The 25,729-nt window shown below is 44.8% G+C and overlaps 1 protein-coding gene across 1 annotated transcript in view; it reads right to left on the bottom strand.

The window, feature by feature from the left end:
- The window catches only part of COP1 (COP1 E3 ubiquitin ligase), a 917,107-nt gene that overhangs the window by 172,885 nt on the left and 718,493 nt on the right, over positions 1-25,729 (bottom strand). The window lies entirely within an intron of this gene.

Raw genomic sequence — 25,729 nt, 5'->3', positions numbered from 1 at the left:
GCACCGTCAATTTAGCCGAAAATATAAGAGTATTTGATGGCCATGCAGCACAATTGTTGCTTAATGTCCAAAAAAGATCCCAACAGTTTCTGAACTTCCAAGGAGTAGTCCGGAAATATATTCACCCTCGCCTTGTCTACTCGCCTTATCTCCTAGAGGCCTGCAAAATGTGATCTCTATCATGGTATTTGAACAGTCTAACCACCACTGGCCTAGGGGGTGAACTTGGAGGGGGCTTCCTAGCAGGACCCTGTGTACCTGTTCCACAGAAAAAAATGCAACTTCCTCCCCTCCAGGATCGTGTTTGCCAGCCAGTCCTCCAAGAAAAACTCCATAATGGGGACTTCTGCTCCTTCTGGTAGGCCAATGATGCAAACATTGTTACGGCTCGTTTGGCCTTCAGAGTTGTTTGCTCTCGCCTTGAGGAGGGCCACTTTCCACTTCAGGTATGTTAATTGGATTTGACTGGCAGCCATTGACGAGCATATGGCAGCCACTGTGGACGCCAATGTTGTTTTGACGTCATTAATGGCCTGCAGCAGACTGTCTAATTTCCTAGGGAGAGGGGCTACAGCAGCTGCTCCATACTGCCACTCAGTACCTATTTAACTGATTAGGGTCTGAAGCCGATAGCCCCAGATTGAAGGGTGCCACCTACCCTGGGACTCGTCAGCTTCACCATACTGCGCTGTTGCTGCATGCACACAGTCATGCCTCAGTCGCACCACAAGCAGGTTGCATTGCGCCTTCGACCTGGGAATCTATGAGTGACAGCGCCTTCTTGAATGAGTCTAGCCACAAGGAACTTCAGACGCCCTCTCAACCCCAGTGTCAAAGCTCCAGTCTGTCCGTCTCAGCTGGGCGGTGTTGGAAAACATCCGTACTTCGGGGGGGAGGGGGGTTCTAACTATAAGCTCCATCCCCCTCCCCCATCTGAGCACTTCTGGCAGGTTGTCTGCACCGGGTCCCAACATTATTGCTTTATTTAATCTGCCACCGAAGGCCTTCACCTGGTTTCCCTTGATACGCTGCCTGTGTTGCTCTTGTGCTCAATGAGGTGGGCTGCAGCTCCTGTAGTGCTGAACGTTCGAGCCCTCAAGACGGGCCAGTCAATGGTTAGATGGCAGTGAGCCAGGCCGTGCAGGGGGGGTTGGGGGAGAAAATCTCTCTAATCTGATGAGTCCCTGGAGAGCAGACCTCGTCCAGTGCTCTGCCACCGCAATGCTCACACTGCCATAAGGTGCCGCAGGTCCATGAGGGATCCACCCACGTACCAGAAGCATGGGAAGGCGGCACAGAAATAAGGACACAGTCATTCTCGCTTGGCGCAGTGTTCGGATCCCGAGCGTAGCCCTTGCACTACACCCATAGCTATCAAGTGCTGCAGTTCCACCCCTTGGCAATTGTGCAAGCCAGCTTGGTCTCCTGGGCCATGACTCACACTGCGTAGGCAGCGAACGCTCCTCCAGCCCTCTGCGCCTGGTTCCAATGCTCAGGGCCCCCGCGGATCATTGCAGCTGAGCAGGAGGGAGGTACACCCCACCACCCGGGCAGAGGGGTGAGCCTCTTCTGTTATCAACAGGATGATTGCTCAGACCTGGAGTAGGAGCTTGTTATAATGCACATGGCTAGGTCGCCACCTTGGCCACGCCCTCTAAAAATAATCCACAATTAATCGGCAATTGACTAACATATGCCTTTCACAGTAAATAGGTCAAGCCTAATGCCTCTATCGTAACATTTCATAACAAAGAGATCAGCCATGACAATTGGTGTGCCACCATACCCAATTCACTCCTGCTGTAATCAAGTATAAGATTTCTACAAGCCAAAAAGTGAAAAACAAGTAGTCTTTTCGGAAAATAGAACACAAATTCGGCACACAACTTGATATCCTGTACTCGGGGAAATCCATATGTGAGTGGAGCCTAAGCCCTCCTCACTGGAAGCTCAATTTGCTGATCACACAAGGACAAGAGACAGTTGCATTGTCAAGCCAAGCCTAAAAATCCATGTAGATTTGTGTAGACCCAAGCATCCCATGGTGCTCTCAAAGGCACTCTGAAGTCTTAAGTTAATGATCGAAGGGGGGGGGGATCTGGGACTGCAGTACATTGCTTATGACTGCTCTCCTCTCTCCTCCTATTTGTGCTGGTGCCAGAGAAAAACCAAACACCGTAAATTATCTAGTTACAGCATTTCAAGGTCATCTGTGTACCCTTGAAGGTTCCAGCTCAAGCAGCCATACTGCTGGCTCAAGAATCTGGATAAATAAAATAAATCACAAGTGTGTGGAAGGGAAGCTCTTTTTTTGCTCTGGAAGCACACAACAACCAACAACTGCCAAATCAAAACATGTACTTCTAGTTATGAACATGTTGTGCCCATGCCCTTCTCTTGGTACTCCAGAAAGCTCTTTTTTTAGATTGATCACATTATGTCAGGAGACAGCTCCGCTGTCAAGCCAGACCCAAAAATGTAAGGTTTAACAAAGAGCACATAAATTAAAGCGACACAGTTAAACAATTACCCAAAGTAGATTTTTACTTGGCTGTTACGATATATCTAGAAAATTAAAACCTATTGTCACTAAGATGGAGCATGGAACAGAATTGTTTAAGCAAGCAGACAAAGAGGTCAAAGTTGGAGTATCAATAGGCTAAAAACACATTTTTAGGTCAGTACAATGGCAGCAGTCACCAGCTAAGCTCATTGCTAAAACGTATAACAAACATTAAACTATTCAGCACCAAACACATCAACTTCCCACCAAGAGGCCACCCCCTCGAGGCTATAGTTAACAGTACAATTATAGCTTATATGAAGGATCAAGGTTATAACCAATTATCCACAGTGACACAACCCATCAAGATAATAAGTCACTCAGCAATGCCCTACATGTTAACAAACCCTACTAATGGTAGGATCATGCACCACCTACTAATGGTAGGATCATGCACCACCTACTAATGGCAGGACCATGCACCACATGCAGCTTAATCAGAAAAACAAATAGGTCACATATCACCCCTATGAATCAAACTTTATGAAGGCTAGCTGATGTTCAGTGGGTATGGCACAGGTAGCAAAACAGAATAAGCTTACAGCGAGCATTGCAGGCCCATTCCATAAGCCACCACTCTCTCGCATTTCTCGTCATTTGGGTCACAAGTCTAATCCATTTCTATTTGTCCCATAGGTAGTACACTTTGGGACCCAATGTACTCAAGAACACTCAGTACCGGTATGTAGTTGCTTTCCAGCCCTTTTCTGCATTGTGACAAAATCTGCAGGACTCAAGAGGATCTGTAGGGTTTAGTGGCTCAGTAAACTAATGCAACAAACTCTCAAGGATGTGCTGAACCTACAGTCATAGGTTTGGATCCTGGCTGGTCCAGTACGTCTTTCATGCTTCTGAGATTGATCAAATAGGTAGCATCGAGTTGGGTTTAACAATAAACATCTGTTATCTATCAATAGCTGCAAGAGGTCACCGTGGGTGTGAAGGTGCACACTACAAATAGGCCTCTTAGGTTTTTCATCTGATGCTCATGTACAAGATTGCCATGTTCTCCATCCACGCTTGCCATCTTTCTTTTTTAAATTAGACAATTCCGAATTAAAACTGTGCAGACAATTCTGAATTAAAACTGCGCTAGATGAAAAGAAAATGCTTAAAATGTATCTTTTCCTCTTGCAAAAAGGGCTAGTAAACTTAGGAAAATGGAGCCATGTGTGCATCAGCTCCATGGAGTTTATATTGACAATGCTTCTTTACGGCAGTCAGTTCTGCAACATCCCATCATGCCTAACACTGGCTGGTGGTGCAGCTCATTCTGACGCAGATTAAGGTTCCCTCTGCAGTAGCAAAACCAATGGGGATGATGGACGGAGTGTTGAACATTGTAAGCACTCACCCCCAGTCAACTGATCTGGGTTTATTCCATCATCATTCTTTAGCTCACTCCGCCACCCCAGTTCAGACATGGCCATATGTAAATCAGTCTGACCCTGTGCCTCATGGGAACAGTCCAGCCCGAACTGTCAAGTCATGTCTTCCCTGGAGCAGAAACAAGCATCCTGGGACCGGGTTCTAGCTAATCAGCCGTCATCAGCCAGGCTAGCTTGAATCCAGTGGCAAAGTGAGCAAGGGACCCACGTCTCGGCATACCCAGCTAACTTAGGGCGAACAAAGCAAAACCAGAGGGGATGGTGGACAGAGTGTTGAACATTGCAAGCACTCACTCCCAGTCAACTGATCTGGGTTGAATCCATTATCATTATTTAGCTCACTCAGCCACCCCTGTTCAGACATGGCAATATGCAAATCAGTCTGACCCTAACAGTCCAGTCCGAACTGCCAAGCCATGTCTTCCGTGGACCGGAAACAAGCATCCCGGGACCGATTTCTGGCCATCATCAGCCAGGCTAGCTTGAATCCAGTGGCAAAGTGAGTAAGGGACCCACGTCTGGGCATAACCTGCCAACTAAGGGCGAACAAAGCAAAACCAAGTGGGTCCCTTGTCGACTTTGCCACTGGATTCAAGCTAGCCTGGCTGATGATGGCTGATTAGCCAGAAACTTGTTTCCGGTCCAGGGAAGACATGGCTTGGCAGTTCGGGCTGGACTGTTCCCATGAGGCACAGGGTCAGACTGATTTGCATATGGCCATGTCTGAACTGGGTTGGCGGAGTGAGCTAAAGAATGATGATGGATTAAACCCAGATCAGTTGACTGGGGTGAGTGCTTGCAATGTTCAACACTCCGTCCATCATCCCCTTTGGTTTTGCTCCCTCTACAGTAGACCATTTACCATCCTGAGGATGCAGCCTCGAAAGTAGGGTGGATAGTTTATTACTTCAAAGAAGATTCCGACAAGTAAGTAAAACAAGGTTTATAAGTAAGTACCCTTACCTAGTCACTGTGATCTCTTCATTTAAAGTCATAAAAGTTTGAAAAGAGTGCTAAGTTTATTCCTTACCAAAGCGGTGGAAAGGATGGCATCAAAGCAAGAATTAGGAAAAAAATAAACAAATTGCTTTCTCAAGGTAGCTTAACTGCCATGGAGTCGGACTGAAATAGTAGTATCTGGAGACTGTATGCATCTACCTCCAAGCCACTCTGTTACAAATATGAGCATTTTTTAAAAGGTTACAGTGGCAGCTTTTCCCCTTGGAGGATGTGACTTTGGTTTGACTTACTGCTATAGCATCAACTTAGGCATGACATAATTCAACAAGAAACTGAATGTATAGATGCAGGTAAGTCTTTTCAAATAAAGAGCTGCTTTGAGCGTGGGTAAGCGTTACTAGTTGTGGTATTTGTAGAGGAAATCTGGACATTTCTTGTTTTCCGAAGTGGTGAATTGGTCTATTTTAAGGGAAACACCAGACACAAATGACAATGTGTAACATATAATACCTTAAGATTCTCTTGTGAATATCTGCTTCAATCTCCTACATGTCTAGCAAGTAAACTGCCTCGATTGTCAGATTACTTGCTATCAGCAACCTACTTATGGCTTGAGCTTGTAGTAATAAGGTCCTTCAGGCTGTACATCTTTGCTTGTTCACATACTACAACTGGCAATGATGTTATTGAAAGTAGGAAGGACTGAGGCAGGTAAACCACCCTGAGCTCCAGAAAACTGATGTAATATGGGACTCCTTTTGCAAACCACATGCTCGAAGTGAGACAATTTTACCTGAGCTCCCCATCCAGTGAGGGATGCAGTGGTCACTGCTGCCAGTGATGTTTCCCTACTATGAGGCTGAGACACTTTCAATAATTTCTTGCTAATCAAAATGTGAAAACATGCATTTTACAGATTGATAGAAAACATCCAATCTCCTTGATTGGGGACACATCTGATGCAGCACTAACCTCCTGAGCTTCTCTCCTCTTACCCATTGTTAGGACGAGGCTGGGTAGCGCTTGCGCTGCTCTGAGAGGCATGCTGTATTGAGGTAGGGACGTGAAGCTCTGCCCGCATTTTTCATTGGCGTGTCATTGTCCACTGTAAAATGTGGCTGTTCATTGGTCAAAAGGCTCAGTATTCCCTCCTTAGTAACCCCTTGCCTCATTTTATAACCTCCCTTGGCCACACCCCCTGCTACGTGTAGTTGTTGCTCAGTAGGCTATAATTACAGCAGGTAGGACACGCTCTCTTCTAACAATTTTTTTTCATTTCATTTTTATAGCACACATTTGCAATTCAATAGGTCTCACATTTGTGAGAGTTTAAGCTATTGGTACTGTAAATGACAATGCATTTTATCTGTTTAAAAAAAACACAAATAAAAGGCAATATCATTTATAATGCCAATAGCTTAAACTCTCATAAATGCGAGACCTATTGCATTGCAAATGCTTGTTGCAGTCTGCACCTGAACTCGTGTTGAACCTCTCTTTTGAACCCGGATCTATCTCTGTGAGAATCATTACAAGACGCATGGTGGCTAGCATGAGAAGGAACCTCTTCTTTAGCCTTTCCTGCTTATTCTGCCTCCACATCCATTCTGTCGGACCACGACTGAGTCTTCCTTGAAGCGAAATGCCTTCTGTGTCCTCTAGTGTCCTTCTGCACATATTTTGACATTAATACACTCTCTTCCGCAGTGTTGGTATCAGGTAAATGTAAATGTACATGTATTTATAAAGCGCAAATCACCGACCCGGTATCTAAGCGCTTGCTTAGGGAACCCGTCCTGGTATTCCCCTGTGAGATAACCCCGGCAGTGTACCAACAAGGTGAAAGCCAGGCATCTCACCGCGAGGGGCCGTTGTGGAGATTAAGCAAGCTATTGCCCAGAGTCGCAGAGTGTGGACCCATGAATCGAGTAGGCACCGGAGCGAGAATTGTCGAGTCCGTGGACATTTTCGGACTCAAGAACCGCCGAGCCGGGAATTGAACCCTGGTCCCGGGCTGACCTCTGCTTCCAGGTCTGCCTCCTCTAACCAGTGAGCCAAACTTCTCCAGATTTGCAGTCAGAAAATGCAAACAGCCCAGTGCTCCGAGAACCTTCACATAGGGTAGGAAAAAGAACTTTAAAATAAGCAAGATGGGGTGTCAAAGCTATTGGTTACTCTGAAGGTACATTTTCAGCTCTCAGTTCCAGAGCGCTACAACTTCTGCAGGTACATTTGCTACAATTTATTTACTTTGTTCTTTTAAATGAAAGGTAAGTTGAGTAAATTTCAAGGAGATACCTTCTCTGATCTAGAGCTATTTTAATTTTGAATTGGCTAAATTTTGAAAAGAAAAAAGAAATTCTGCAAACAGTACCTAAATACTACATTTCTGTATAACAGAATGCTGGTATAAAAAAAAAGAATTACATTCAAATGTTTATATCAAAAAGTGATCCATTAGACCGCACATGGATTATACTTAATTCAATTGTTTAGGACTTCAATGACGATCTCACGATCGAAACGTAATATGTCTGCTGGCTCCCAATTTGGTGAGATATAAGCTGCGGAAGACTCTCGCATGAAGGGAAGAAATAGGGAGAAGAGTCGGCCCACGCTGATTGCGTTAAATTTGCTCCAGCTGTCAATGCGCATGGATTTCGAAGGAGGGAGCCTGGCTACTCTGAGCTAATGCCAGGGTCTAAAAAGGAGAAAATTACAGCAATTCGTTGAGTACATAATTAGTGACGCAATGCGGAAGTCAAGAGGAGTGCCAAGGCGACAACTAATGACAATTTCCTTATGGGTCGACACTTGGTGATGCAGGCGATGTGTGTAATGAAGGGCATACATACAAAAACAGTACATAAAATGAATTACGTACATAAAAAGGAAAGTAGGGGGTAAAATATTGAAGCACGTGGGAAAGGATGCCCATAGAAGATGTTCTGGGCTTCCACCATTTGTAGTTTGGAGAGCATTTTTGGAATCTAGTTCTGCTTTTGTGGTCAGGGTATTGTGCTCAAACTGTATGTCCGTGGGCCAGCTTTGTGAGGTGTTTTGATTTTATCTGCTTGGCAGGGAGATAACTGTTTGGTCTCTGTTGAGAACTTTACAGTTTATCTACCTTCACAAAAAGGAACGATTGTGCACTGTTCAGCTAGTGGAGTAGCCAGGAGTCATCCCATTGGCATCTTTATTACTTTGAAGCTATTGTGTATGCACTTGAGCAGGGTGAAACTGTTTAAAGTGCTCTCTGGGTGTTGGAATGCGCGTGGAGTGTGCTTCACTGCTTGGGGAAATGATCTAAGCAACTGGAAAAGGAGTCTTGAATACAGTATCAAACTCTGGACTTGCCTCACACCATTCCCTAATCCAGAGTAGCTTTTAAAGCGGAAGAGTTGAGAATGAGCCCCAGTGGCAGCATGGCATTTGCGTTTTGCTTCGCCTGCAGTAAAGTCCGCCATTGAATGTTTGACCCACATATCCAGATTGACGAGAACACGGATACTAGTGCCTGAAAAACACCTCTGTCCTAATCTCCGCTAAGTCCATTCCTCTTCTGCAGTAATGAATGCTTCCGAAAAAAACTGCAAATTAAATCTCTGATTTACTGTGCGGGCGAGCAATGAAGCCGAGGCTCATATGCATAATCAAATTGGCTCACTGCTCCGTAGCAGACCTCTTCTCAGAGGCAGAGAATCCTACTCACCCTTTTGCTCTCTTTCCTGCAGCGCTCTTTGGAGGAAACCATGGCCATGTTTGAGATACAGCTTGGAAGGGAATGGCATCTCACAATAAAGAGAGCAAATATTGCTCTATTTCACGTCATCAGGCATGAAGAGGATACCCCAATGGGGCTAGGTACTGATCGTAAAGCCGGCCTTCATCATCTCAATGGTGGCAATGCAATATCTGGATCCACGGGTCTTTAAACATTAATCTGTTACTGTTTTGGACAAGGAAATTCACATTCTGGCAAGTCCATCTTCAAGGATATTTTTTTTAATTTCGTTTTTTTTTAACAATGAGTTTTCGTGTGTATTAGTGCTTTTTTCACACTGTGATTCAATGCAGCTGCATTTATTAGTCAAAATGTTGTATTTATTAAGTTTGATGCTTCTTTGCTTTTTTGAGTCTAAGCTCGTGACACCATTGTAATTTAGGGCTGATCGTGGCTTTCTTAAGTGAGGAGTGGAATATATGCACAAAGATTGCAGCAATTAAGACAACACCAAATCCATAAATCTAAGAAGGGAAAGAGGACGCAGTTGCAGTGCTCAAGAAAGCCCATACCAATGCCTGCAGATCCAAGCGCTCCCTCCTTAGAGGTCTACCAGGAATATCAAGAGCTTTAATATCCATTACACACCTCAAGAGAGAAATATATAAATAATAAAGAGCCTCTTTACAGCTTCGCCAGTAGCATCGACTGATTCAGATGAGCACAAATCAAACGGCGTTTTGCAGCCTTGTTGCTTGGACTGTTACTTGATTATTAAAAGAGGATCAATTGGACAGTCTTCTCCGAAGCTGTGCTGCAAAGAGAGGGAGAAGTATCAGATGTGCAGATTAAGCCACAAAGGCATGAATCCCACAGTAGCAATCAGAAAGGAGAAGGCAGGGTCCACCCATCGACTTTTCTGATAGAACCTCAATGAAACCATCGACCTTTCTTCCTCCACCACAGAGTGAGCTTCACACGGGCAGGCTTTCCGTATTAACTTCTGTCGACTACAGAAAGGAGGGATACAGGGCCGGACTGGGAAGCCAAATCAGTCCTGGCAATTTTATCTGACCAGCCCCTGGTGAAAAACTGGCCCCGGGGCGCTAGTAAGGCTTGCTTTCTTGCTGCAAAACTGGCCCCGACTGCTGCAAAACAGGACCCTACCGCTCCAAAACCGACCCCCACCGCTCCAAAAACACCCACCACCGCAGCAAAACTGCTCCCCACCGCGGCAAAACCAGCCCCCACCGTGGCAAAACCAGCCCCCACCACGGCAAAAGTAGCCCCCACCGCGGCAAACCCAGCCACTATCGCTGCAAAACCAGCCCCCATCGCAGCAAACCCAGCCACTACCGCTGCAAAACCAGCCCCCATCGTTGCGAAATGCCCACTGCCTGGTAGGGCCAATCCAGCCCTGGAGGGATAGAGTGGCTTACTTTAGTTTAGAGTTTACATCTACTGAATCTTAATAACTATCGGTACGGAGGAGTCGACCTCCGCTATTATTTTGCTTACCTGTGTCATACATTTGAACATTGCCTGCTTTCATTTCTCAGATGTATATGTAAAGAACGGCAGTCCTTTAATTTCTGCCATATGTAATAACATCTCTATATTAAAATGCAAAAACGTGTGTGTAAAAAAAAAAGCTAGTGACTGCAGTTCACTGAAGACAGTCAAGCATAACTTCTGACTGGGGTGCCTTTGACTGGTACAGGCAGATGACAAAATGTTTCTTTTGAGAGTCGTGCTGAGTTTTCATCCACAAAGGTGTGCTGATTCGTATGCTCTGCTGGATAGCAGCAGACTCCCCTGTTTGGAGCTTTTTAGGTCTCGCCTGTCGATGCGCATGCGCATCGAGCAAGGCGAGAGTATTGCGAGTTATCCACTCTTTATCTACACTGCAAGGAATCGTGGCGATTCCTTGCAGTGCCCGTGACTTTTAAGGTCAATGCGCATGCGCATTAAGCTTATGCGCATGCGCATTGACCTTAAAAGTCACGGGCGCGTGCATGTCCGTCTTTGTTTACCCGCTCCGCCCCCTCCCGCCGTGTCGCCTTGCCTACTCTCTTCCACAGCCTCCCCCAGCTCCGCCCCCTCACTACTTGATTGCACGGCCGCTAGGCCGTGCCTCCCCTACTCTCCTCCCCCCTCCTCCTCTCCTCCCTTGTTGACTTTCCTGTATGAGAAACCGAGCCGCAGTCTCCACGCCTATGTCTTGTGCTTTTCAACTTCCTGTTCTCATTGTTATCGCACAATGAGGCACCCTGAGCCGTGAGCACCGCTTCTACATCAGAACCCTTACACGCTGCTCCAAACTTCGCTCTCTTGAACATAAGCCACAACCCCGAATGTTAATAAGGATGTATGACTGTGAGACACGCAGCCTCCCCCAGCTCCGCCCCCTCACTACTTGATTGCACGGCCACTAGGCCGTGCCTCCCCTACTCTCCTCCCCCCTCCTCCTCTCCTCCCTTGTTGACTTTCCTGTATGAGAAACCGAGCCGCAGTCTCCACGCCTATGTCTTGTGCTTTTCAACTTCCTGTTCTCATTGTTATCGCACAATGAGGCACCCTGAGCCGTGAGCACCGCTTCTACATCAGAACCCTTACACGCTGCTCCAAACTTCGCTCTCTTGAACATAAGCCACAACCCCGAATGTTAATAAGGATGTATGACTGTGAGACACGTCAATAATAAAACACAGATAAACGCCACAGAACAAACGCATAAAAATAGGGTAGACCATCTGTGCCTCCTTAACTGTGTAGCATGCTTCCCTCTCCTGGTTACAAATATTGCTTTTATCCTCCCCCTACTCTGGCCATTTGTGTCTTCTATTCCATGTGTGCCAAGTGAAAGTGCTCCAAAGCTGCCATCTGGCTACATTTCTGGTACTATGTACATTTCCTAAAAATAAGCGGTGGGCATAGGATCCTTCTACACTCTCCACCCCTTTCGAATTCTGGAGCTTGGCATTCAACACTTCTGTCTTTACAGTATGTTTAGCATACTGTAAAGACAGATTTGTAATGCCAAGGATTAAGGTATTGTATAGTGTAAAGATGTGACTGGTGGTCTGGTCTGCCTCCTGTTGTTGAGTGTCCTTTGTCTCTGTCAGTGGCGGCCATGACGCTGCTCTTGGAATGTGTGTTGCTCCCAGTGTTCTGTGCCACCATGTTGGACCAGTCCGTGTAACTCTTGCTGAGCTCTGAAGACACCTTTGTTCCTGGTGAAGTGTCACTGGGTCTTTTCCATGTGTCTGTACCTTGAAAATACATTAGTATATTAAGCTGACAGGACAAGATTCGCCAATTGTGTTTATCACCTTAATTATTTCCGAACACAGTTTTGACTAGTTCTGGCTATATGGACTAAGCCGTGATTGAGTATGGCTCAACCCAAAAAAAGCAGTTAAATTGATTACTAGTGAATGGTTCTACAATCGTATATATTTGTTGAGGAAAAAGGTATTCTGTTATAGCTACTAGTAGGACAGCCATATTGTTTCACAGGTTATTTGGAATCAGTCAAGTAATGTCGCTGCAAAAAAGAGTAATGTCCAAAACTTGTCAATAAAATGTAGACTGTGCCTTAAAACTTCTTCCCATTAACTTATTATTTTACTGTAATGTATTAATAGATATAGGAATATATGTTATTATTATTGGAAGACCTACATAGTGAAATTAGGAACAATTTAGGAATTGTGTATTGGGATCTACATCTTATATGCTTTACAAAAATCGTTTTCCTGTATTTAGAAATAGATAATGTAACGCTGTGGTTACTCGTAGGTCAGGTATCACAGTGCAGCTCTCTAGAGGCCTATTGTTACCAATTTTTTTTACATAGGCACTTAAAGGCCTTTTGCTCACCTCAGAGTAGCATTACCCACTCACCCTCAACCCCTCACCCTCACTCACCCTCACTCACTCACCCTCACTCACCCTCACTCACCCTCACCCTCACTCACCCTCACCCCCTCACCCTCAACCCCTCACCCTCAACCCCTCACTCACCCTCACTCATCCTCACTCACCCTCAACCCCTCACTCACCCTCAACCCCTCACCCTAACTCACCCTCACCCACCCTCAACCCCTCACTCACCCTCACTCACCCTCAACCCCTCAACATCAACCCCTCACCCTCACTCACCCTCACGCACCCTCACTCACCCTCACCCTCACTCACCCTCACCCTCACTCACCCTCACTCACCCTCACCCACCCACCCTCACCCACCCTCACCCTCACTCACCCTCAACCCCTCACCCTCACTCACCCTCAACCCCTCACTCACCCTCACTCCCTCACCCTCACTCACCCTCACACTCACTCACCCTCAACCCCTCACCCTCACTCACCCTCAACCCCTCACTCACCCTCAACCCCTCACTCACCCTCACACTCACTCACCCTCACTCACCCTCACCCTCACTCACCCTCACTCACCCTCACCCTCACTCACCCTCAACTCCTCACTCACCCTCAACCCCTCACCCTCAACTCCTCACTCACCCTCAACCCCTCACCCTCACCCTCACTCACCCTCAACCCCTCACTCACCCTCACTCTCACTCCTCACTCCCCCTCACTCACCCTCAACCCCTCACCCTCACTCACCCTCAACCCCTCACCCTCACTCACCCTCAACCCCTCACCCTCAACCCCTCACCCTCACTCTCACTCACCCTCAACCCCTCACCCTCACTCACCCTCACCCACCCTCAACCCCTCACCCTCACTCTCACTCTCACTCACCCTCACTCACCCTCACTCACCCTCAACCCCTCACTCACCCTCACTCTCACTCATCCTCACTCACCCTCAACCCCTCACCCTCACTCACCCTTACCCACCCTCACTCACCCTCAACCCCTCACCCTCACTCACCCTCACTCTCACTCATCCTCACTCACCCTCAACCCCTCACCCTCACTCACCCTCACCCACCCTCAACCCCTCACCCTCACTCACCCTCACTCACCCTCACTCACCCTCAACCCCTCACTCACCCTCACTCTCACTCATCCTCACTCACCCTCAACCCCTCACCCTCACTCACCCTCAACCCCTCACCCTAACTCACCCTCACCCTCACTCACCCTCAACCCCTCACTCACCCTCTCACCCTCAACCCCTCAACATCAACCCCTCACCCTCACTCACCCTCACCCTCACTCACCCTCACCCTCACCCACCCTCACTCACCCTCACTCACCCTCACCCTCACTCACCCTCACCCTCACTCACCCTCACCCTCACTCACCCTCACCCTCACTCACTCTCACCCTCACTCACCCTCACTCTCACTCACCCTCACTCACCCTCACTCTCACTCACCCTCAACCCCTCACCCTCACTCACCCTCAACCCCTCACTCACCCTCACTCACCCTCACCCACCCTCACCCTCACTCACCCTCAACCCCTCACCCTCACACAGTGCAATAGGTCTCGGAGCATTTGAGTTAGAGCTTTTAGAAATGTTTATGGCTTTTTTTTTTAATTCTTTAGCATTGGCTACAGGAAACAAAAATGCTAAAGATTTACAAAAAAACCCATAAACAATTCTAAAAGCACTAACTCTAATGCTGCGAGACCTATTGCATTTCCAATGCTTGTTTTTTTCTGCCATCCATTCTTTATTTATTTTCACCCGAACAAACACTGTTCCCACTTCAGTCATTATGGATTGATGGCTTGAAATGGGGAGGGTGGTCAAACGGAAATGGCCTACATTAGAAATGTTTTGAGTCCGCAGTTTTAGGAGGTTGTTAGCTAGAAATGTTAGACTTGCATAAGTGTGATGGTATAAAGAGGGCAAAGTCCTCGGACGTATGCAGCATGAATGTTCTGTCTCTCCAAGCATGCTAAGCTGGCAGAGTTTCTTTGCGGAGTGATTGTGAATGAAGGCCACAAATGGCTTTGCAGGGACTTGAGATTGGGTGTATGAGAAGGAATACAAAAAATCAGAAATGTCACCAATGCCGAGTGCTTGCAGCCTGCGACTTTGAGATGTGGGCTTTCAGAGAACTTTGAGTACTTCATGGCTCACAGAAAGAACAACATAAAGTACATAGTAACAATGCGAATGTGGCCTTACATTTAAAACTGAGAGTCAAGTGTACTCTGTAATGGATATGTGAATACAAAGAGAATGGCTAAGACCAAAAACTAGAGATTAAACGCCGAGCGGCATGGAGACCTGCACAATCAGAGGAAAATCATCTGCTAATACGTCAGAAAACTACACAGGAAAAAAAGGCAACTCACAAGCATTAGAATGAATATGAAACTATGTACATTTAGAAAAATGTACTCTTTTAAAAAGGTACAGGCAGCATACATTAATAACACTCTTACTTTCCCCAGAAGGTAACTATATGAACAAGCTGAGATCTCTGGCACTGAGAACTAATGTGGGAGCCAGCACCTTGCTTTAGTAGTCAGGCACCACTATAAGGCAAGCAAGAGCAAGGCCACTCTTTTAAATGCAAACACGCAGGATGTAGAGGAGAACAACGGCAGCAGCACGAGTGATGCCTCCCATGGGCCACCTGACGTCCATGAACTTGCTCTGCTTAATAAAGGGCTGCCGCTCAATTCTTCAAGTCATTTCGATCCTGTTGATGCTAAAATTGATTTGCCTGGATATAAAATCAAACGGAACCTCCACAAGTCAGGCGTTCATCAGCTAGACCTGCCTCTGAAATACTTAGCCGTGGATTTTCCGATGATCTAAACTCAATTCATTTAGCTCAGTCATGAGGGACAGTGCTTGATCCTCGCTGGCACAGTACAATAGAGTGATTACACGACATCGCTGCTGGTCCACAATGGTCGGTGTCCTCAAGTCAATCGAGCTGGGGCTTGTCATGATGCTTGGAACAAGTTGCATCGTTTAGTTCAGTAAAGCTTACTTAATTCACTCTACAGCAGCCATGCCAGCTGGTAGACAGGTCTACAAATTCACAATAGCAAGTGAATGATTATGCTGGGTCCAGAGCTTTGCATAACACGTAGATGCTACTATTTTCTTAACTATGCTTACAGTGCGTCAACATAGGGCTACCTAAAATTCAGGAGCCATCTTACTGAGATCAGCTTTTAGTGTGAAGTGCATTTTTTTGCCTCTGCTGGGAATTCGTAGATGACAGCTTAGACACGGCTAAATGTAGTAGCAGTCTTTAATTTGAAGCAAAACATAATAAAACGCTTGAAAAAAAAGGCCAAGTTTCACATAACTGACAAAATAAACAGGAACGTTTAGACATGTCAGACATTAACCGAGGAAAATGCACGAACTCTGCTACTTATTTGACTATAATTCACAGAGCGTAGATTTATAATTTTGTACTTAATCAAGTGCTGTAATTTTAACAGACGCATACCAAAAACCTGCTATCAAAGATTGTACCTACACAACGCAGAAAAAATATTCTCTGAAGGAGGAATCACAGAGAGTAAATAACTGTAACCTAGCACTGATCGTGAACCTGGTTTTGAAGCAGGATAATATTAAGGCCCTCATTACCGCTGGTTGGATGCTTTCCGCCCGACATTGTAGGTTTAAAGTCGGACCATTGCCTTAGGATGACAGCAGTCTGAGTTTAAACCGGCGGGGAAATCGGACGCGTATCTGACGGCTCCTTCAGTAAGAAAGGCACCATAGGATGGCGTTTCATCCATCGGGACTAGGATGTCCGCCTTTCCAGCATGGATTGGCTACCAGAAACTGACTTTGGGGGCCCCTAGCAGGGCCCACTTGCACTTGGCCCTACGCAATTGGGACTACCTGCACCGTGAGGTGCCTGTCACACGGTGCAGGGAGGTTTACAAACTTTCATTTTCCAATGGGAGCTAGTGCTGCAGATGTCTCCAGCCCGCTGCGCAAGCTCAAATAAAAAAATGTATGTTTACTACCGCACTATGCGAGGTCGCATCCAAATTAGGGTGTCGGCACAGCCAACCTATGGTTGGGCGGTTCCTGCCCGCAACAGTGTCCGCCAACATCGTAATGAGGGCTTAATTGTAAACGAACAGGCCGATATGCGCACAAAGACAGACACTCAGATATGTCAAACATGGAGCTAAACACAATCATGTTTGTGGTGGAGGGATTGGTAGTCAATTCAATATTGCCAAGTGTTCAACTTTCTTAAACATTGTTGAAGACCAAGTATACAGCAAATAGTTTAACCAACACTTCCCCATGAACTCGGGTACAATCTCTATTGATTGTGCGGTTTCTCTTTTGTACTTTATTTTAGAAGGAAACCTTACTTACTTTTAATCCTAATTTGATAACGTGAGAATCTTCACTGACATCATCAAAATGTAATATTTCTACCTTTGTTAGGGGACCCTGGACTGATCAGTTTCATAACACAGCAAGTGTATGCATGGAGATGAAAAGCTAGCATCTCTCAAATGTAGGCGCAACTGCAACAGGAGGCAAATGTTGGTGCAAAAGCTATAGTAGGAACTGGTTAGCTTTTTCCATTTTTTTCCTACTCATAATTAATACAAAAAGCAACATTGCTGCATGAGATCTCAAGCTATCTCCAACAAAGGGAGACCCCAAACTCCTAGATGGATGAAAGTACACAAAGTAAAAACTAGTTTTACAGGTTGACTGTACAAAAAACTGAAAATATGCACTGTTCTTTTAAACAGCCAGCAGCTTCCATATCCCAGCATGCATTGTACTGGCAGTTGACTCACTGGCTCTGTTCTTTTTTGAGGAAGTCTTTCAGATTTTTAAATGTAACACATCATTTACCTGCTATTTACGAAAGAGAACCTGGTAAGGATGTTTAATAATCCAGTGAAGATCATAGGATGAAGAACTAGGAATACAAGTTACATATCCCTCCACATTATAGAAGAATCACTGATAGTCCTTCAATAGAATAGCAAACACAACCCGAAAAAATATAACTTGTTATTTTTCATGGTCAGACAAGAACGTGTAACTCTTTAGGACAGCCTGACCAACCAATGTCCCCAATGTAGAGTCTACGTCTAGATAGTAGTGTTTGGTGAAAGTATGGAATTACATTTATATTACCTGCTTTACATGTGTTTAACACTGGCATTTCTCAACCAAGCAGTAACTGCTTTCCCTCACGTAGAATGATCTTTAAGTTTACCAGGCAGAGGCTTGTTGGCTTAAGGAGGCAAGAAACTATTCAACTGGAAATTAACTGTTTGGATGTAGCGAAAGCAGTTTAGAGGGTTCCATAGTTGATAAAGGGCTGGTTCAATTCCCTTACTCTCATTGAATCAAATGAATGAATATATCTTTATACTGGAGAAGATGGATTACTGAAGGAAATTAGCAATCATATGGTTTAACATGGACATCAGATTATATGTCCTATGAGAAAGAAAGATGCATACTCATAAAGACCGCATTAAGGTGAAATATTATGTAAAGTTCCACCCCAAACAGATCCTGAAGCTTGTTTAATATGCATGCAGAAGATGTAAAGGCCACAAGAAAAGCTTATATCTAAGTGAGATGCTGCACTGAAGCCTCGTGTATAGAAGCAAAAGGAGAATCTATCAATTTACAGAGGACCAATTTGAGTTCCTATGGCTCTAACTAAAATATATATGGGCACTTGGGTCTGGCAAACAAATAAAACAAACCCACCTTTTAGAATGCAGCAAGATCCAACAAGATTGAGATTTAGCCAATTTGATGTGGGTGAGAACAAGCAACAGTGGGAATACTTCTGATACTCCACAAACTGACACTTTTGCCCCTATTCCAATGAATCGTCGGCCCACACCATTTATTGCTATCATGGTTTTTGTAATTGAATGATCTTCATTTTTACTTCCATCTTTTAGGAGTTTAAACATTAAATCATGTTCACTAACACTGAAGTAACGTTTTAATCCAATGGATAGGCATTCTGATCAGTGCTTTTATAAAATTTTCCAATGCAGTTCTTGCCAAACTAGCAAAATTAGGCTAACAGTCTTACATTTGCATTTTAAATTTGCCTTTTGATAAAATCACACATGCTAAAGATTCTTGTAATTACACTGATTAGGAAATAACTTCTTTTTTCAATGTTTACAGATTTTATATTTTTTTGGAATTGTTAAATATAATTTCTTTTGTAATGTTTTTATTAATCCTACAATCAACTTGAAAGGAAAAGTAACAGGCAACAGTGGGAATACTTCAGTTACTCCACAAACTGACACTTTTGCCCCTATTGGAATGTATCGCTGGACCACAACATTTAGTGCTGTCATGGTTTTTGTAATTGACTGATCTTCATTTTTACTTCCATCTTTTAGAAGTTTAAACATTAAATCATGTTCACTAACACTGAAGCAAAGTTTTAATCCAATGGATAGGCGTTTGATCAGTGATTTATAACATGTTCCAATGCAGTTCATGCCAAACTAGCAAAATTAGGTCAACACTTAGGGGCCGATTAGGATGGCTGACGGACTTGCGTCCGTCCGCCACCCCTGAGTAGGAGGGACCGTCCGCATGGGCAGCGGCGGTCCCTCCATGGCAATTAGGATGTGACCACCACCCTGGCGGTCACATCCTGTATGTTTTACATTGCGGCGGGTGCTGCTTGAAGCAGCACCCGCCGCAATGTAAAAAATGAAAGCAGTGCATTTGCATGCACAAAGCGGCAGGCACCGCGCGGTGCCTGCCGCTTCGTGCACGCAAAGGCAGGGGGGTACCATAGGTACCCCCCATGTGCAACCCCCGCGCAACCTTCACCCAGGGGGCCCGCAACGGGCCCCAAAAGTGAATGTCCGTATGCTTTTCCACGGCGGAAAAGCCGCCGCGGAAAAGCATTACTTTCCCTACATCCTAATATGGCTGTCGGTGTCTGATAGACACCGCCAGCCATGTTAGTGCTTTTCCGCCGTGGTCGCCTTCCGACCGCGGCGGAAAAGCGGAGGACAGATTGTGAGACCCACCAGCCATCCTAATTTGGCGGTGGGTCTTTCAAGCCTCCTCGGCGGATTTCCCGCATCCTCCGGGCCTGTTGTGGCTTCCGCCGGCCTGGAGTATGCGGGAAATCCGCCATCATAATGACCCCCTAAGTCATGAATTTGCATTTTGGATGTGCCTTTTGATAAAAATCGCACATGCTAAAGATTCTTTTAATACACTGATTAGGAATTAACTTCTTTTTTAAATGTTTACTGATTTTATAATTGTTTGGAATTGTTAAATATCTCATTTTTTGTAATGTTTTTATTAACCCTACAAAAAATTTCGAAAGTAAAAGTAATACGTGTACGAGAAGGCTGCCAAGAACAGTAAAGAAAGACCTTTGAGAAGAACCTTTTCAGTAGGCTGTAACCACTACCAAATGTACTTCAATCGAGGCAAATTGAATGAATGAATGAATGAATCCCGACTTATATTGCGCTACTTAGCCCATAGGGCGTCAATTGTAGGTTGATATGTGCAAAATAAAGCAGGTATGGAATGATCACATCTTACTGGCAGGGCACTGGATCCTAGGTAAGACACACCAGATAGAATCATTCCCACTTAAAAGTGAAGGATGTTCTTGTAGGACTTCTCTTCGCCTCTTTCAAGATGTTCGAACACAGCTGTGGAATTGTCAGGTGTTCATATTGCACAGTTTTAGGAGCCACGCCACCAAATTCAAGGACATCCTGTTGAAATAGTGTAAATCACCTCGCATCCTGGTTAACACATTCAGTATCCATGGAAGCTTCTTGTGTTGCATTAAAGGTAGAGAATGCTCTGAAAAAAATCACCATTGTCTCTCTCAGCCACTCTGGGGCAATACAAATCAGCTTTGCATTGGAATACCTCCGTTTCATTAGAGCTGATGAAATCATTAAGACTGGCAGAAAAACATGGGGAAATTTGAGACCAGCGAACCCACCAGCGAACCCAGTCTTAACAGTCTTAACTATCTGGGAGGAAATGTTTTGTATTTTGAGACATTGCAAACAGGTCTTATTTGAGGATAGCCACAATCCATCAAACTGCCTTCTCGTATATTGTTGTCAAGAACCCATTGGTGGTCTTCTACAAAGTAACTATTTAGAAAGTCTGTTTGGGGGTTTTCAAGGGCTGGAAGATTAACTGTATCTATAGGCAGGTTTCTCGGTGGACAGTGGGACGACACGTGGGGCCGCACCACCCGCGGTGAGCCCGTGCCCCCAACAGGCCGGGAACCAGCCCTCGGGTACAAACTGCAACACTTACCGACAGGTGAGCAACGCTCTTGCAGCCTGGGAGAAGGACGATGTCGAAGACGGAGGCGACGGTTCCTGAAACCCTCCGCAGGGGCCGGGCGCGGTGACGACGTCGACCTGGACAAGTGAGCAGAAAGGAGTTTCCTCCGGCGCTCCCGCCGAGACTTCGGTTTCAGCTGCTGACACGCCTCACAGTCAGTGGATTTGTGGTGCTCACCCAAACACCACATGCACATGGGGTGAGGATCCGTCGCCGACATCTGGCGCGCACAAGATGAGCACGTCTTAAAGCCCGAAGGCATTCGCACACTGTTCCCACACACAGGCAACAAAGGAAAGGCCTGAAACAGGTCAGGAGCACGATCCGGATCCGCGCTGCACGCGGAAAAGGAAAAAACTGACATAGGCGCGCTGGGGTGGGACTTATGTGACCTCGCTGATGTCACGTACGGGGACAAAGTCAGGGCGGAGTCGCGTGATGCCGTCCCCCGGCGCGCAGGGATGCTGTGGCAAAATTTTACGGATCCAGTCTCACACCTGGGGATAATACTACGTTAAGGAATCTGCAGCTAGTAGTCTCTATCAGATCCTTATTTTCGGCAGAATGAAGAAGCAGGAGGCTATCATCCTGAGGAGAGTACATCTGATGAGCAGTTGGAGTAAATGTTTTCTGTACTTGAAGACACTGAAAAACACCTTGAAAAATGTCAGGCACTTTCTAAGAAGAAGGATATGCTTCTCATCCTGTGTTCAAAGGTAGATCCTACCTAATAAGAACCTATTCAGGGATGATGCAGATTTCTGGAAATTGACTTGAAGGCTCACACAAAGAGGAGTAATGGTAGTATTAAAACATTGGGGAGCTTGATCTGCTGTGTGAAGCTTTAACAGCCAATCATTAAGCTGCAGACAGATTTAGTTCCTTAGTCTAAGAACATATACTGCCATCACTGCCATGCACTTGGCAAATGTCTGAGGTGGCTATTTCAGACTATGTACTGGGAGCTTACTGTGAATCTTGAGAATTTTCAGAACTCCCTCGCAACTGGTATGTGGAAGAGTACATCCTGCAGGCCCACTGCGCATAACCAGTCCTCTATTCTGAGTAGGGGAAAATCTGATGCAGTGTCCACATTTGGAAATGTTAATTTAGATACACTGAGCCTTATTTTGAAGGTCTGTACATCCAGTTCTGCAAATCCAGGGAATTAACGCAACAGAGGTCTAGGACCAGAGAACGGTCATAGTGTCTCCATGATGACGCACACTGAAGCCTGTGGGACTTCAACTGAGGTGTTTAATTTCCATCCTCCCCTGAGGTGAGCATCTTAGAAGGTTGTAATATCGTCTACAAGTAACACCTTTAACGAACTAACAAACATGTCCGTGAGGTAGATGTATATGATGAGGATGTTGATTCAGAGTATAAAGACTCACCATTTGAGGTTCACAGTGATGATGCTGTTATAATATATTATATATGCCCGACATTACGCCCTTGTGATGTCCCTAACGTTAAAGATATGACACTACTAGCAATGGCTGGATTTCCAATGGTAGCACACCTAACCTACAGCGGGGAAGATGATATTGCTCATCGAGCACTTCAAATGTCTTGAGATTCTTTGGTGTAAGAAGCTGGTCAAAAGACAGGATGCCCACCTGTTTCCACAGCTCCCAAATGGTGGGTGCCCTCCAGTACTAATGTGTGCATTATGCCATAGGGAAGTCAATTTATGTATGTTGGTATTCATTTTAAGCCATCTCTGATCCTAGGTTCAAATCTTCACCACTGCTTGAATGACAGACTGGGATTCAGGTCAAAAAGGCCAGAGCTAAATGTTTATTAATTACTCATATACCAGGTATATTTATGATAAGATGTTGTTCAAGGGCAACACATATTGGAGGGTCCTCTAAATGTGGTCTCTCATAGGAAAATTGCGCTGGGTGTAAGGCTGCGTGATATTTCTCCAAAGATGGGAGACCCAGACCACCACTCTTTCTATGCACTTGCATTTGTAGATTGCATGTATGGCTTAATTTCATTGCAAATATAGGTGGCAAGAAAAGCTTCAAATAGTTTACACAGAAGAGTACTAGAAAGGGATCCTTGAGAGCTGTTATTGTGAGGTAAGGGAATCTCAAATTAAATGCTGTGTCTTCAAATCAATACATGATTGGTATTGGATGCTTAAGAAGCTTTGGAGAGTGGGGTGTACTGCACCACTGAATTGTTGCTGATGTTATCAACCACATTATGACACTACACACGTTCTACACGATTGTTCTACACATTTGCATTATGGGCTTAAAACAAAGACCACTCTTAACAGGTCCTTAAGTCTACCCATTCCCCTTCCACAGCACTTTATAATTCTTCATGATAGCACTGACATCCACGACCTAACAAACCACAAACGCTGCCTCCTGTCCATGGAGCTGATGGTAGTTAAACTAGTTATTTTTGGACACAGGCATCCCCAAACATATTGAATGGTTGACTGTAATGTACAAAATCACCTTTTACAAGAGGATTGTATACAGAGAACAAGACGAGACAGAGGTCTTCTTACAGGTTTGAACACCTTTTCGTAATGACATAACTTTGTACGGCCAAATCACAGAGAATCCATCTAGAAGCTAGTAAGACTTTCTGCACCACAGTGGAAGTGATGCCCATGGGTGACAAAAAGTGGTCCTGTCATCCCTTAAATTGGTTCGGTTAGAGCATATTTATTTGTAATCGCATATCCTAGCCTGTTCAGCATCCTATATATATAAATAAACCTTACATGTTACTATTTTCTCATATTTTGATATTGCCAAGTTCTTTGTGAAGTGCATTAATGTTAGTCTGAAATAAGAATTACAACAAAATCATCTTCTCCTCCCCCACAGCCTTTTCCCTTCCATAATCCTGTTTACAATATTTTATGGTATGACTTATTGTGCCTTACAGGCAGAGCTTGTGAGGGCCACAGACTGTACATTGACATTTGCCTGAGACCAGGTTTGTAATTTGTAATTAAATTAATATAAAGAAGAAAATAAAAGAGTATGAAGACATATGCCTAAGAAAAGAGCTGCATGCAGATCTTTTCCTCTTTAGTTTTCAAGGAAGCTGTGTGCATCTGGGATGTGCAATGGGGAACAGTCAGGAATCACCGAACAAAGGACTGAACAGGTGGGGAAGGAGGAATAATTATTTTAAGTGGAATGCAAGTGTCCATTGGAACCATGAGTGGGTTAGGGGGGATAAAAAGTGGTTGTAGAAGACCTGAAGTGAATTATCATCACTGGAGGCCTGGTTGGTAGCAGAGAAAGATGCTGGAGTAGGTAAGGACAGCTGTCCAGAAGGAGACTGAGAAGTAATTGTCAACGTCAAATGTACCAACATCGATCTCTCTGACACAGAGTGTCTCTAAGTTGATCTTGATGAAAATTGACGTGACAAAGACAGTTCTGGCATCGAAGACCTCGAGTGCCTCGATAGGCAGTACAATGGCATGGACCGCTTTGTTATGCAGATGGAGGTTTTCTCCTGCAACATCTGAATGTTTCTTTGCTTCAGTGTCATACTTGCAGGAGAGCTGACCTTTAAGGGAGAGCATGTCAGGAGGGTATCATTACTCAGACTCAAAACATAACTCAGGAATAATCTTAGTGACGATGATGGCGGCTTCTTCTCCTTAGAGCTCCTCATTTAAGAATGCCTTTGTGGAGTGGATATGGTTATAGTGGAAGACACATCTCATATAGCCATCCCTTGCTGTTTTTTTTCTTTTCTTCCACTTTCCTAAACTCTTCCAGTTTCCAACGGAGGAGGAAAAATCCTACTAATACTTTCAGGGCTCTTTCAGTCATTTATTGATCAAATGTGCACTTTTGCCTAAATGTGAACAGACCACACAAATTATGTTGTCCACGGCTGCCTTCTTCCGCCATCAGAGAAGCACTTCACAAACCATGAAGTGCTATCAAAGAGGATGCTTTTCAATGAAAGAAAGCTCTAAATACTCCAATGAAATTGGATAAAGTTGAAAAACATCAACTTCTGATTGGAATACCTCACAAATCCATGGCAAGAAAACCCTAGAAGTGTTCTGATGTCCTCTCAACACGAGATGAAAAAACAGAGCCCAAGAGGCAACCACCAGTGCAAGATATGCGAGGATAAGGGAGCTGCTGGCTCAAATAAATGAACTGTGAATTTTTAACTTTGCTTTAGTCAGCCTATCATGCTAATTTTCCTTCATATACTCTCTTCCTTTAAAGAGTTTGAGGTCTTCTCTTGCTGCATCATATTGGTTATCTCATGCAACCATGTTGCTTTATGTATTATTTATGTGCGGAAAGAATGCCGAAAACAATTATCCTGTTTTGACTATGGAGGTTGTGCTTGCATTTGAGAACTAACAGCATTTCACCACCTATAACTAAAAACATATGCCATTTTTCAAAATGAAGTGTTTCTGAAACCCTAAATTTAGGCAAGAATATTCTATGTTTGTGGATATTAGTGATAATATTACAATGCAGAATACACAGTACTGTTTGTATCGCAACCCATGGTCATAACAGCACTGTTTGCCCAAAGCTCTAATTTCTCGTCCCAGTACTGTAAGGTCTAGGTAGGAGGATGGTTCATAGTTGTTGAATATTAATACAGGTTTCAAGGAGTTCTCTACTTCAAGGTAACTGGGTCACTAAGACTGGTATTTTTCAGACTGACAACTAATTCACAAAATTGAGGTTTGCCAAAACAGGACTAGACAAAACCATCAAACTAAGTGAATGTGGCATAAGAGCAGGAACTACTATAACATTTCCCTACAATGGGGCACTAAACAGATTTA

The sequence above is a fragment of the Lissotriton vulgaris genome, chromosome 1_1 (assembly GCF_964263255.1).
Source record: "Lissotriton vulgaris chromosome 1_1, aLisVul1.2, whole genome shotgun sequence".
NCBI classification, from domain to species: Eukaryota; Metazoa; Chordata; class Amphibia; order Caudata; family Salamandridae; genus Lissotriton; species Lissotriton vulgaris.
This window is presented reverse-complemented; position numbering and strand designations above follow the sequence as displayed.